The 15,233-nt window shown below is 41.1% G+C and overlaps 1 long non-coding RNA gene across 1 annotated transcript in view; it reads left to right on the top strand.

Moving 5' to 3' along the window:
* LOC130709273 (uncharacterized) overlaps positions 1 to 14,240 on the top strand; it is a 110,002-nt gene extending 95,762 nt beyond the window's left edge. The window contains exon 4 of the long non-coding RNA XR_009009793.1: positions 14,121 to 14,240. This is a non-coding gene — a long non-coding RNA (uncharacterized LOC130709273). The remainder of the gene's footprint in view (positions 1 to 14,120) is intronic.
* Positions 14,241 to 15,233: the final 993 nt, after the last annotated feature.

Below are 15,233 nucleotides of genomic sequence, written 5' to 3'. Positions count from 1 at the left end.
GAGAAGTAAAAGGGAGGCTCAAGATCAAGCTCAAGTTTCCTAAGAAGCCCATGAGTAGATCTTGCAACCTAACACAATGGGAATGTGATATAGTACCATGTCTAAGAGAGTAAGCTCTAGACTCTAGAGTCAGAATATGTGAGTTAAAATCCCCATACCACCACTGAAAGATTATATAAATTTGGCAAGTCACTTGTTACATGTAGCCTTTGGTTTCCATATCTGAAAAATGGGACTAGGAATGTTTTCAGCTGCAAATAATTGACTGCCCACCTAACAATGGCTTTAAAAGTCATTTATTTTTCTTACAAAACTGGAAGTACATTGGTAAGCAGTTGCTGGACACGGTTTGGCTGTTTAACAATACCATCAGGATCCCAGATTTTTTTTCTGCCTTTTAACTCTACCTTTCTTAGCATAGAATGCTAAGAAAGCATGTTTTGCTTTCTTGAGCATGTTGGCTCATTGCTTTATGTTTCCAAGATGGCTGCTGCAGCTCCATCACATTTATACCAAAGGCAGCTCCAGCCATCACATTTATACCTAAGGCAGAAAGAAGTGGGGATAGGCTGAGAGCGTTACTCTAGCTCTTTGTGTCCCATTTCATCAAGAAGGAAAAAAGCTTCCCAGAAGCTCCCAGCAGACTTCTGCTTACATCTCATTGTCTAGAACTGGATCCCAAAGCCACCTTAGCAGTGATGGAGGCTGGTAAAGTGAGTATTTACTTGGATACACTAATACCCCAAACAAAACTGTGTTCTGTTAGCAAACAAGAAGAGGGGATAATGACTATTAGGTGTTCAATTGCCCCAAATGGTACAGTCAACTTCAGAATATTGATACAAGCGTTAAAATAAACTGATGCATGCTTCAGAATATAGTGCCTCGCGTGTAGTAAGTGCTCAATAGATAGTAGCTATTGAAATTACAATAGTCTCGGCACAAAATGATTCAACCGTGTACTAGGACATGGCAGAGGGAATCATTTTGAGACCCAGTTAAGCTAAAGTTCTCGAAAACAAAGACAGATGAAACTGTTGGTGGGAAAATAAAAGATTTTGGGTTTTTTTGGTTTTTTTTTTTTAATACATTTCTCTTTTTTTTAAATTAATTTATTTTTGGCTGCGTTGGGTCTTCGTTGCTGTGCGTGGGCTTTCTTTTTAGTTGCGTTGAGCGGGGGCCACTCTTCATTGCCGTGCACGGGCCTCTCATTGCGGTGGCCTCTCTCGTCTTGGAGCACCGGCTCTAGGTGCGCGGGCTCTAGAGCGCGGGCTCTAGAGCGCAGGCTCAGTAGTTGTGGCGCACGGGCTTAGTTGCTCCGCGGCATGTGGGATCTTCCTGAACCAGGGCTTGAACCCGTGTCCCCTGCATTGGCAGGCGGATTCCTAACCACTGTGCCACCAGGAAAGCCCAAAGATTTGTTTTTTTTTTTTTTTTTTGAAAGTACTTGAACTGCGTTTTTGTTTTTGTTTTTAATTTATTTTTATTTATTTATGGTTGTGTTGGGTCTTCGTTTCTGCGCGAGGGCTTTCTCTAGTTGTGGCAAGCGGGGGCCACTCTTCATCGCGGTGCACGGGCCTCTCACTATCGCGGCCTCTACTTCTTGCGGAGCACAGGCTCCAGACGCGCAGGCTCAGTAGTTGTGGCTCACGGGCCTAGTTGCTCCGCGGCATGTGGAATCCTCCCAGACCAGGGCTCGAACCCGTGTCCCCTGCATTAGCAGGCAGATTCTCAACCACTGCGCCATCAGGGAAGCCCCAAAGATTTGGTTTTAATTGTTTTACCTTTACTTCTTCTTTCCCTTAGAACCACTCAAGTGTCTATATTCCACATCATCATCTCTTTTCTTTCTAATTATTTTATAATTGTGTTCCTTTGTTAGATCTCAAGTACTCTATTTTTAAAATCTAAGGGAAATATAAAATTCGAGTTCTTAAATCTACTTGATTAAAAACCCTCTTACAGCAACTTTACTCTCAATTAATAGCCTGCATAAATATATAATCATATAATGCTGGGCACTGTGACCTACTCTTCACATGTATTTGGTTTAGAGATAGCTTGTGTCTGTGAAGAAATAGAAATATCTCCTATGTTCACGCTAAAATTAATTGCAATATGGTAGTCATAAGACATGAAATGTTTAACTAGCAGGCAACACAGCTCCCAGAAACCCAGTGACACACTTTGCTGAACCCATCTCAAGGCACTTTCAGGGTGGATCAAACAATTGGTGGACCCACCATACGTTTTTCTAACCATGGAGAGTGGTTTAGGGGCCAGGATTCAAAAACGATTGGTAACTATGTAATTACATAGTGTTAGAGACCAGAGAGGTAAGTGGCGTGGGATAGAGATTGAAAGGGAAAGGAAGGAATTGGAATATGATACCCCCACTTCAAGCACTCATTATGCCCTCCCAGCCCTCCCCGAACACACTAAGTCCTCTAAAATTTGCTTAGTAAGGGGGAAAGAAGGGAACAAAATTACAGAAGAGAGCCTTCCAAGCTCTTTCTAGATATGTACAGCATCTTTTAGCCATTCTGTATTTTTCCTTTTTTTTTTTTTACTATAAATATGTATTGCATTTGTAATCAGGGGGAAGAAAAGGGACAGAATATTACAAAACTGGGCAGCAAAGGAATAAGTGGCTTAAGTTTCTCTTCATCTCTGGCCTGACAGGGTGAAAGCAATTCTCCCCTCACCCTCACGAAGCTTGAGTTTTCACCCTGAAGTATGAAATATCATTCCTTTTACCTTTCACAGCTTCAGTGTATGATAAACTCGGGGTCAGCAATTACGTGACTGACCTGGAATGATTTCGCATTGCTGCTTGCACCGCCTGGTTTGGGGCGATGAACTGGAGCAAATGACTGTGTAAGCAGCTTCTGGAAAGACCAAGTCGCAGAGCTGCTGGAGACAGCTTACTCTCTTTCGTTATTTCTGATTAGATCTTTTCACTTTTTTTTTTGTTTTTTCTTAGAGGAGGCAAGGGTGTCCATCGAAGCTTCAGGGAAATGACTGAATTTTAATGGAATCTAATTGGCTCCCATGGTTATCTCAAAGGAGCTGTGGTCATAAAAGTTAATTAAATTAGATTCATTTGCATATTCAAGACCATTCCCTTCCCTCACTTTAAAACCGGAGAAAGAGAAGATGTGTCCCTCCTCCCTGGATAGGACATACAGCAGTGTCCAGATCGCTTTGTTTGTATGCTGGGAATTAGTCAGACTGGCAGGTTATTTTTTTAATCCTCTACTTAGGTGAGTGTCAACACAAGAGTTAAATTGGTATGCATTGCAGTTCTTGCTTTCAAATACAGAACCAGTCTTTTATAGAAAGAGCTTTGCCGTGCTTAAAGACTGAGGTAATTTTCTAAACAAAAGGTGAATTCAGAATGTTCAGTAGATAAAGAACTAGCAACAGATACAGGCCCAGGACTGGCTAGAAGTGTTTCCCGTTTGTGTATGTACTTGCATGTTTATTGGCAACAGCAGTGTCTATAGCTTTATTATGGGTCAGAGGGATGGAACGATGGGACCTAAAGAGACTGTCCAGTCTACCCTGCTGCCTGTGGTAGGCCCAAAATAAGCAGCTGAAATGGAACTCTGGCCTGTTTTCTGAAGCCTCTGGGGAACGCTTCCTCTATATTCCAACCCATTTTTAACAATCCTTAATATCATACCAGAAAGCATTCCCTTGTATCCAACCTATATCCCCTGTGCTGCTGATTTACTGTTTATCCTCCTGTGCATGCAGTGCAGGTGTGGGCAGCCAAGTTCAGTCTCCCCTGCCCTGCTTCTTTGTACATTTCCTTGGGATATCAACTAGTGCCTGGACCAGTCTCAATGGATTAAAGGCAGTGTCTGCCCTACTTCCCCCAGCCATTCTTGCCTGTTAACACACATAAAGGTATATCATTATCATCATTCTCCCTCTTGTGAGAAGACAAGGTTGATTTTATTTTTAGTGTTTTGTTTGGTTTTTTTTTTTTTTCTCTAATGAACACAAATGTGCCAGACACTATGCTGAGTTCTTGAGAAACAGTGGTGGACAGGACAGGACAGACCAAGGCCCTGCCCTCATGCCTGAAACTCAGACATAATACAAGTAATTACAAGTGGAATGAGCATTTCAAAGAAGTGTTGGTTACTAAGAAATCACACAACAGGCTGAGCTAACATAGACTAGGAGGACAGGAAAGCTTTTTGAATAAAGTGATGTTTCACCTGAAACAAGAAGGATAAGTAGGATTGATCCAAGTGGGGAAGAGTATTCATGGCAGAGGGACCAGCATATGCAAGGGCCCTGACAAAGAAAGAGGATGGCCTGTTTGAAGGTTGTCAGCGTCTCCAACCCCTCATCTGTAAAATGAGTTTAGCTATGGACCCTCCTAACTCACATTCTGGGATAATTTAGCAACATAGTACCCATATGGTTCAGTTCAGAAGTGGGTCACATTATTACCAAGCTAGCCTACATTTGGGAGTGGAAAGAAGAGCTATTCAGACACAAGCCAGTGGCCTCTCTCCAATTCACTTTTTTCGTTTTCTCAATTTTTTTTTTTTACTGTGGGAAAGTATACATAACATAAAATTTAGCATTTTAACCATTTTCAAGTGTAAAATTCAGTGGCATTGATTATATTCAATGTTGTGCAGCCATCACCACTATCTACCTCCAAAATTTTTCACTCCAATTAACTTTTTTTTTTATGGTGAGGATAGTTTCTCTTTTTTTCCCAGTTGTATTGAAATATGATTGACATACAACATTGTATTAAAGGTGTACAACATCATGATTTGACCTATGCATATATTATGAAATGATTACCACGATAAGTTTAGTTATCTCCAATTCACTTTTAAACGAGCCTGGGCAAGTTCTACAAGTGTCCTCACAACCCATGAACCTGACTGTCTGTTGTGACTCCTGACTTGGACCTTGAGAGACCAGGCACCGCTCTTAAAGCAAATGATGCTTCTTACTCCTTGTATAAAAATGAGTACAGAGGGTAAAAATAATCTGTTGAGTAAAAATCTTTGTAGCTAAATCTGCTCCCTCCACCTCTAGCAAAGTCACCTTGTTCAAGATCATAATGCTTAATACCCCAAATGTACTGAGCCCCCCACGTGTGCCTGGCACTGAGCTAATTGCTTTGCACTTGCCATTTGACACATAGTTGATATTATTCCCATTTTACAGATAAAGAAATAGGTTACAGTGGGACCAGACTTTCAACCCAAGGCAGTCTGCCTTTAAAATTTGGTTCACCCTCTCTCTACCTAGCAGCTTTCCCGAAGACAGCTACAGGGGAGACCTGAATGGGGGTTTTTGAAAAATGAAGAAGAGCAAAGAAAGACAGAAACTGAATCTAAACGCACACTGCTCAGCCTACCTCAGATTTGTGACTGATTTTGTCACATACCTTTTAGTGTCTCCACTTCAGTCTTTCTTATCTCTCTAGCCCATGGAATTGATGGTATTTACTGCCCCACTTTTCAAGGATAACATGTGGCTCAATTACTTAATTAAGAAAATCCTTAGAGCATCATGGTGCTTAGCAGGCAGGAAGGGTTAATAGCCCAAGGAAGCGCTGAGTTCCCCCACCTCAGGTGGTGACAGAAGGCCGGAAATGATGAGGCCAGGTGAGCTGCCCACCCTCCAGAAGCCTTTGCTGTGAATCTTGAAAGAACGGAAAATAAATGTTGAGACAAGGGAATTGTCTGGTAAATTGACGTGAAGAGTTCAGGTTTTGTTTTCTTTTTCCTTCAAGAGGTATGCCATGAGAACTCACAGCCCAAGACAGGAGAATGGGTTAAAAATAGTATGACAATAGCCAATTGATGCTTCTCGTATAAAAAGAGCATCATGTAATATTTTACAAGAAGACTGTAGAAAACTGAAAAGTCAGAGCAGTGGCAGGAGCAAACATACTAACACCACAGGATTTTTAAAGGCTCAAAATGAAACCATATTGTGATATCATAAAATAAATTTTTAAAAAGCGTTCCAAAGTATGAAGATTTTTAAACAAAAATGTTTGTCCCTCAGGGTATCAGACATCATTATCTTGGCCTGCAGGGCCCTCTATGGCTTACTTCTCCAGCCGCATCTCTTCTGCCACCGTGAACGACTCTCTAAAGAACTGCTTGAATTCCTTTTATTTGCTGTCATCCTCTCTAGCTCTTTCTCTCAGGCCCTTATTTCCCTTCTCTGACAGACACCTCAGACCATTCAGGGTCTCCCAGTTATACCTTCTAACAGCTCCATGCTAACCTTATTATTATCCTTATAAATATTGTTGAACATCTGCTTTCCTGCTAGATCTGCTCTCTAAGGGCAAGGTCCATGTCTGCCTTGCTTATTGCTCTACTGCCAACCATAGCACAGTTGTGAATAAATGAATGAATATTGGTGGCCAACTAGGTTTCAGTTGCTGACTTCATGACATGTAAAGCAAACAATGGCTTCTTTAGTTCATGTATCTGTCAGAGTTTAACAAGAGAAGCAGAACCAGTGGGAGGTTTTTTTTTTTTAATCGATCCATTTATTTATTACAAAGAATCATCTTACACAGTTGTAGGAGCTGGCTAAGCAACTCTGACATCCACAGGACAGGCAGTCAAGAAGGGAGATCACAAGCAGGCTGGGATCCCACAAGTATGACTTTGGTAGTGAGGGTATCCTGTGGAAGCCAGAGCTCTTGGTCCTGGAGCTGAATGCATTCACTTGACCCAAGAGTCAATGAAACTGAAGGAAGAACCACCTGGAAAGGCAAGCAGTTACAGGCCCAGCTACTGCTTCACACCAACGAGGCAAATCGGCAGATCAGCAGCAACGTGGGTGTTGTCCTAGAATATAGAAGAAGATTCTACAACTTTTCTTCAGCCCTGTTACGTGGACTCTCTGATCCCAGCAAGGGTCTAACCCCTCTTTTTAAATGCTTTCCCTGAGTGTAGGGGCGGGGGATTGGATAAAGCTAGTCAGAAGGTCCAAACTTCCACTTATAAGATAAATGAATACGGGGTGGGGGGGTGTGTGACATACAACATGCTGACCACAGTTAACACTGCTGTGTGGTATATTTGAAAGTTGTTAAGAGAGTAGATCCTAAGAGTTCTCATCACAAGGAAAAAAAAACATTAAAAACAATTTTGTATCTGTATGAGATAATGGATGTTAACTAAACTTATTGTGGTAATCTTTCTCAATATATGTAAGTCAAATCATTATGCTGTACACCTTAAACTTAAACAGTGCTGTATGTCAATTATATCTTAGTAAAACTGTAAGAAAAAAAAGCTTTCCACTGATTAAGACTTAGAACAATCTCCCTTTTGATTAAAGTCAACTGATTCCGAACTTTAATTACATCTGCAAAATCCCTTCACAAGTAGCATCTAGATTGGTGCTTGGTTGAACAATAGGGAGAAGGTATGTGTATGCTACAAAATAGCTGCCCGCCTCCCTTTCATCTTCTGGTTTTTGCAAAGGAATCTCCCTTATAGCCCACCATTGCCAAAAACATATTGGAAAGAGAGTTCTGGGGGATGTAGTTCAGCCTAGCCAAGTGGGCACATCACAAGTCATATCGTAGGACAGTATCTCCTTAACTTTCAGTTTGACCCTGAAGGAAAGAAATGAGTAACAGAAACTAGTGATATTCAGAAGGGGGAGGGGTCACTTTGCTAGCAGAAGTAGTGCAGAGGCAAAGGAAATGAGCCCATCTGGATAGGAGTGCAGAGCTAACCACCCTAGAGGGGCATGCTCCCAAGAAGTGCAAGAGGCATAGGGGAGCTCTTATAGCCAAAATAGTGGGTGGTAGGATGTATTCCTATCGAAAGTTGAGGATACTCCATTCCAGGCTTCCAAGCTGGAATGTAGATATTCATCAATGAATGTTTGGTGAATGAGTGAATGATTCAATCAAGCAACAAATGAATGAATGCCTCCTTCTAACTCACTGATTAAGAAAAACTTAAGGCCCTATGTGAAACTAGAGTGATAAATAAGACACATTGTCCTCACTTTTTGGAGGGTCCCTAGGGATGGAAGGGATGGCAGCTATACAAGGGTCAGACAGCTCAGGCTACAGGCCAAGAGTTCTCTTAAGAAAGGCCACTTGACTGAAAGAGAACAAATTGGCTGTCATCAGTCCCTTGGTGGGCACTAGATACTTCCTTGTTGCCATTTCTGCATTGCCAGAGCCCCCCACACACAGGACACACAGGTTTTGTGCAGCTTCCAACAGAAAATTAGGAGCCAGAGCTGAGCGTCTAGCTGACAGTGACAGTCTGGTGATTACAGAAAGAAGCCGAAGTATGGTATATCTTGAATAACCGATGATTGAATCGTGTGCCTTTAAGCTTAGCCTATGCCAAATGCCTCAGGGAAATGTTTAAAAAAAACTCAGAATTTGCTCACTGGCTTAGAGTGATTGAGTTAGGCTGTGGGCTATGGTAAATTCCTTGCATGGCTAAAAATAGATAAAGGGCAGTTCAGTAACCCTGGAGAATTTTATCTGCCTCTTTCATGCATCCAGAGATGCTGCTTACGTAAAGCCAAAATAAGCACAACCAAAAGGGCACTGAGGGAGATGGATAAAAGGTGACGATTCAAATAGAAACCAAGAAAACAAAACAAGCAAAGATCAGGACTAGTCCCAGTTGCAAAGATCTGAGCAAGAATTGGGCCTATGAAGATGATCAGTACCTTGAACTTTCTGATAGCTTCTAGAGGGGAATTTAGAAACCTCTTCCCAGAGAAAGCCAGAGCCTCCAGCTGTCCTTACCCTACACATGCAGGCACCGACCTTCCTCACAGTCTCTCGGGGAATTACTCTTCACACTGGCAGAGCACACCCGCCATCCCTCCTAGAAATACTGGCTCCTCCCTGACCTCAGGCAGAGCACCAGAAGGTCAATTAAGAACCATTTTAAAATGTGACTCAAGCAACTCCGCAATAAGCAAAGATATGGAGAAGTTCCAGGAGTTGCCCTTGGCCACGTTTACCACCAAGTTATTTTATTATACAAGTGGTTTTTAAAGGAAATCATTTATCATAAGATTGCAGGAAAGGTCTGTTTCTGGTCTCAGCCCCCTGTGGAAAGAGTCTCGGATTGGCTGGAGGTAGCTCTAAGAGGCTGGAAATTCAGTTCATGGTCAAGTGTGTCACTGTTTTAAAACATTCTAACAAACCCAACAGCACCATCTGTAAGGACTGCATAATTTGCAAAATTTCTTGCTAAATCAGCTGGCCAAATGCGGAGCCAATTACTTTGGCTTCTGTACAACACCATGCTGCAGTCGGGAAGTATTTTAAGTGGATAATGAGTAGTCTCTTCTCTCAATGACTATATTCAAATAACTTCCACTGCCTAAAATATGTGAAGTTCCCAGTCAAAGCTGCCTTAGGAACCCCTGCCCCTTCACTTAGAGCTTTAATCTTCACAGGGGAGTGTGTGTGTGTGTGTGTGTGTGGGGGGGGGGGGGGGGGGGATAATTAGATCCCCCTTCTCCAGCAATATTTTAAAAGGCATTTGTCTAGCGAAGACCTCATACACTTCCCAGCTCACACATCCACATATACAACAGCACACACATGAACACACACACAGCTCACCCTAGTTCTGCGATATGCTAGGCTTCCACCCTGCATCCAAGAATGGCAGTCAAGTTTTCCTTTATTTAGTTACAATATCTAAAATTATTTGGGGACTCAAAATGGCCTTTTTTTCTTAGTGAGGAAATACAGGCAGGAAGTATTTTTCTGCCTTTTTCCTCTGAGAAAAATTGTTATCCATGAGTTATCCATGGAAAATATTCCTTCTCTGTGTGTGTGTGTGTCTGTGTGTAATAAAAGTGGCAAAGCAGATAGAAGTGCCTGATGTGAAGAAACCAAATTCTATACTCTTTATAAGCCAACCTCCATTGCCTCTATCTCTGTAATTTAAGATATCAATAGACATGCAATAAATGCTTGCTTGTTTGATTTATTAAGTGAGCTTCTCCCCCAGGTTTCTTTAGAATCTTACCACTCAACCTGCAACCCACAGACACCACCACCAGCATCATGAGCTTGTCAGAAATGCAGACTCTTAGGCCCCACCCCAGACCTCCTAAATCAGAATCTGAATTTTAACAAGATTTTCAGGAGATTTGTAAGTACACAAAGGTCTGAGAAGCACTGTTTTGAATACACCTTGATTCTTAACACTGTTAGTAAGTTACTGTCTAGTAACTTCCATAACTCCTCCAAGATCATATCTTGCATCGGGGACACTCTTCTGGAGGCTAGTGAGTAAGAGCTGACATTATCGGGCACTAGCCGTGTGCCAGGAGTAGAGGGCACAGAGTTAAAGTGATGCAAGTGACACAGCCAGCAAGGCGTGGGGCTCAGTTGAAACTCAGTCTGCCTTCTGGGTCCACATTCTCCAGTCACTAGGCTGCTAAGCCAGGTGCTGCTTCTCAGCTGGGGCACTATTGGCATTTGGGACCTGGCAATCTTGTGGGGCTGTCCCACATTCTACAGGACATTTGACATCCCTGCCACCACCCACTAAGCACAAGGAGACCTCCAGTATCCTGACAACCTAAGAAACCGCCCCCCCCCCCGCCACATTACCAGACACTGTGGGACGGCACTAGTTCACGAACCAGTGTTTTATAGCACTTCCATGTAGTGAATTTGAGAAACTCATTTCCTGGGATTTGTTTCTTTCTTCACCCATTTAACCTTTTTATAAAATTCTTTGACATTTGACATTAAATTTTCATTTCAACAGAAAGCTATAACTATTGAGTGCCTACTCTAAGCAGACTAAAAGATAAGATCCTTGCCTTCTAGCAGCTGACAATCTCATTAGGGAAATAAGGTCTTAGCAATTTGAGGCACTCAAAGATTGTCAAGAAATGACCAAAAAAAAAAAAAAGACCTAGATTCATCTTCTAGCTTTACGCCACTTACTATTTGTGAGCTCACTGAAGTTCTCTTAAGTCTCTGTTCCCCCATCTGTAAAATGGGGACATTGTTAAATAATGCTTGTGAATAGCCAACACGGTTCCTGCAGCATGATATACGCTTAATAACGGTAGCCATGCCCTCAGTCACCACCTCCTCCAAATCAGTGAAGATATAGGACAAAAGTGAGATGGAGAAAGGATGAAAATGAGCTCACATTTGCACAGAATCTCCTGGGGATTTTTTAATTTCTTCAGTATCATGACTTTCAAAGAAATGCAAAACAATGTAAGCCTACAGAAAAGTTGAACTTCCTGCACCAAGGGGCAGAGATGTATTTAAGACCAATCAGTGTCTTTAAGAAGCCTGAAGAAATAAATACATGGCACTGCTATGGGACATATTGTAAATTTTTATTTCAATTCAGACCTGTCATCTAATTTATTTCCAGCTTCACTAAAATGCCTTTTAAGCCCAGACCTGGCCTAAATCACATAGCTCATAAATAAGTGTACATATAGGAATATATTTTGTTCTTCAATTTTACAAAGTCCACAATTTCAGCATAAAAGAGGATAAAAAAAAAGGATCCCAAAATATCTTAAAATGGCCAAGAAGCTTTTGCTACTACTACTGGGTTAAAATAGCTTACGGCAACATTCTTGTTTCTACTGCTTTTTACTAAAAGGACTGTAACACCCAGCGGGAAAAGAATAATTAGCAAATCAATTAATCAAGGCCCTATCGACACTCCTCTCGCCACCCCAGTCCCATCTTTGTTGTAAATAAGCTTCCATGCCTTCATTAGAGTCATTAGTTCTTCGTATGTAAATAATAATGCCCTTGAATTTAAACTGATTAAATATCAGAGAATAATTTCAGTCCACCCTTTCTGATCTAGCCAGGATATTGAAAACAAAGAGCATTATTGTCTTACTTAACCTAGCAAATTCAATACAACTGTATATACTTCCGGATCTATTAATTTCCAGATTCACCTTCCCTCCTGAGGACATAAGCCAGAATGCTATCTTTAGTTATCTCTCTCTCTCTCTCTCTCTCTCTCTCTCTCTCTCTCTCTCTCTCTCTCTCTCTCTCTCTCTCACACACACACACACACACACACACACTACAGTAATTAAAGAGACCACCCATTTCCTTCCTCCTAAGTTCCAGGAAGCCATGTTATTTCTGTGGACCATTTCTATTTGCCAACAGTTCTCCAGAGCTTTTAAGGAAAAAAAAACAAACAAACTAGAAGCTACTCTCCAAATGACAGCCAGGAACACATCTCCTAGTGTCTCCTCCCTTCAGAGGAAAAAGCAAAAAATGTGTGTTGGTGTGTATGTAAGACATACACTCTGAGCATCTTGTTAAAATCCTGAAAGATTTAAAGCCCCACAGTCACTTGAAAGGAAATGTTTGAAGGAGCTTCTAGTATCTAAAGTTAGAGACCTTCCCCTCTTATTTTGTCTCGTCTAATTATCCCTTTTAACTTAATGCTGGTTATTTTTTATCTCTTCCAATCTTCCATCATACCACATTGTTTACAATTGGTTTAAAAAAATAGTCTATGTTTACGTATTTCTCTCTTCATTTTAACTTCTCAGTGTGTTCCCCTGCTCCATTTACCCAAGGGGAGGGGATGGCTTCTTCTATCATTTTCCTTCTTCAGTCTAAACAGCATGAATTAGCAATATAATCCCCAACAAACAACTATTTCCAACTCCTCAACCTTTGGTCTATTATTATAATACAAGATAGAGATGTATCTCAACCAAGAGTCACATATAGATCATTTTGTTTTGAGACAGGAGGTAGGAGGTCCTTATTTTCTTCTGATTTGGATCCAAGGCAGATATCTTCTGTCACCCAAAAGGGAGCCGAGCAATCCCTCACGCGCTAATCTTTCTTCCCTCCATTCTTGTCCCTCACAAATACCTCCCAGAAGGCCAGATTATTTTGTTAGAGAAGCTCCAAGCTGCCTCAAACCCCAAACAAGATAAAAGCTTTAGCAAGGTTTATGTAACCAACACTCATTTTCCTCATTACGACCAACACACAAAAATAATCTCCCCTTCCTGCTTCTCAGATGATGCCCTTCACTTCCTGTCCAGGTCAGATTCCGGCACTGGAGGTCCACCCAGGGCGCCACATCCTGCCGCCTTAGAGCACTCTTCATTTCCTGTGACCTTAATGCCCGTTTTCCCCTTGGGCTCGTGTGCTTCTTAGCCTGTCACACCATTTGTTTACCTCTTGCCTGCTCTTTACTCCTTCTGAATTTATCTTCTATATTTGGTTGTCTCTCCTGGTTCTTTGCCCACTCACCAGCCTCACCCTTCCTTAAGACCAGCTCTTTCACAGAAGTGATTCGCTAGCTAACTAAGGCCAGAACTTTTTAATATCCTGTTGACTCTGGTTTGCTCTATTAGCTTTATGGTGAAAATCACCACCACCTGCAGAATTCTGTCTTTTAAAGGCCCAGAACTTCACAATTAATTAGGAATATTTTATATCTGAATTGTGCTGCTTATCAATTATGAGCCATACCTTTGGTGTTTTTTGTTTTGTTTTGTTTTCTGTTTCTTTTTTACACTGAGCAGGATTGCACCTACCAGCTACCTTCCCTGACCTCCTAGGTTAAATTAGTTCCTCTAGTTATTCTTTCTCATAATACCCTGTACTTTTTATTGTTGTACTTAGGGACAGTGTAAAAACTGTTTGTCTAATTATCTGTTTAATAGTTTTTCCCCAGCAACCTGTAAACTTTATGAGAACAGGGAAAAGCCAGGTGGTTCCTTCTCAAGCTGTCCTCTCTTCTTTCTTTTCTGGCTTCCTCACTTTCTGTTGCCAGCACAAACACAGGGCTCAGCACATATTAGATGATCAAGAAATACACATTGAATGCACCACAAAAAAAGAAAAAAAGGAAAATGGTAACTATGGGAGGTGATGGATATGTTAATTAGCTTAATTGTGGGGAATATTTCACAATGTATACATATAACAAATCATCAAGTTATATACCTTAAATATATATACTTTTTGATTGCCAATATACCTCAATAAAGCTGAAAAGAAAAAATATGCATATTGAATGGATAAATGAATGAATGATACCTCCTCCCTTTTCCCATCCCCATTCTTTTCCTTTCAGTGCCACACCTCCAACCATGGTGGCAACTTGGCCCTGGTAGGACCAGAGAAGCATATGGCCAGCCCCTGGTTGATTATGTGGGCAACACCTCTGAGATCCTTCCTGGAACAGCATTCAGAGCACGGACATGGTGGTAAGGCTGTGTTTAACTGCAATAATGCATCTTTCTTTAATATTTTCCAGGAAAAAATAATCTCCCTTTATAAATGCTCTCTATGTCTCTGTGTCAGTGTATTAAACTGACATCTCTGGGCTCTATGGTGACAGATTTTGCCATACATACAGGAAATTCTTCTTCAAACATGAATAGAAGTTGGCAAAAGATCGCTTTTCTGCACTACTTTGCAAAAGCCACTAATGTGGGATGAGTTGCACAATAATAAATTATTCAAGTCATAAATCTGAAGAAATTAGTTCTTCATGATCAATATAATCTAAGCGAATTGGTGTGTGGGATTCAATTTTCGTAATATAATTCATTTTAAAATATTCAAATTAAGGAGACTAAAATCATCATGAAAATTATTGTCTCCTGTTTCTAGTAGAAAAATACTACATTTTGGTCTTTATTTTTTATTTTTATTTTTTTTAATATATTAATTTATTTATTTATTTTTGGCTGTATTGGGTCTTTGTTTCTGTGCGAGGGCTTTCTCTAGTTGTGGCGAGTGGGGGCCACTCTTCATCACGGTGCGCGGGCCTCTCGCTATCGCGGCCTCTCTTGTTGCGGAGCACAGGCGCCGGACGCGCAGGCTCAGTAGTTGTGGCTCACGGGCCTAGTTGCTCCACAGCATGTGAGATCTTCCCAGACCAGGGCTCGAACCCGTGTCCCCTGCATTAGCAGGCAGATTCTCAACCACTGCACCACCAGGGAAGCCCATTTTGGTCTTTATACTAATCTAAATTATGTTGTTCTTCACTTAGATAAAAATTCCTATTTAAAAAAAAATTAAATCATGTCTTACTGGTGTTACTATAGCCCTAACTGTTGGAAAATGTTTGAAGAATGATGGAAAGTTAGCTAAGGCCATTTGCTGATGAATTTGAGCTATCTCATCATATGAAAATTTATTTTTTCAATAATTATAAATTGGCAATTTTGAGAACTATCCC

Source organism: Balaenoptera acutorostrata, chromosome 11, assembly GCF_949987535.1.
Source record: "Balaenoptera acutorostrata chromosome 11, mBalAcu1.1, whole genome shotgun sequence".
NCBI classification, from domain to species: Eukaryota; Metazoa; Chordata; class Mammalia; order Artiodactyla; family Balaenopteridae; genus Balaenoptera; species Balaenoptera acutorostrata.
Note: the sequence above shows the minus strand (reverse complement) of the source record. Positions and strands in the feature narration are given on the sequence as shown.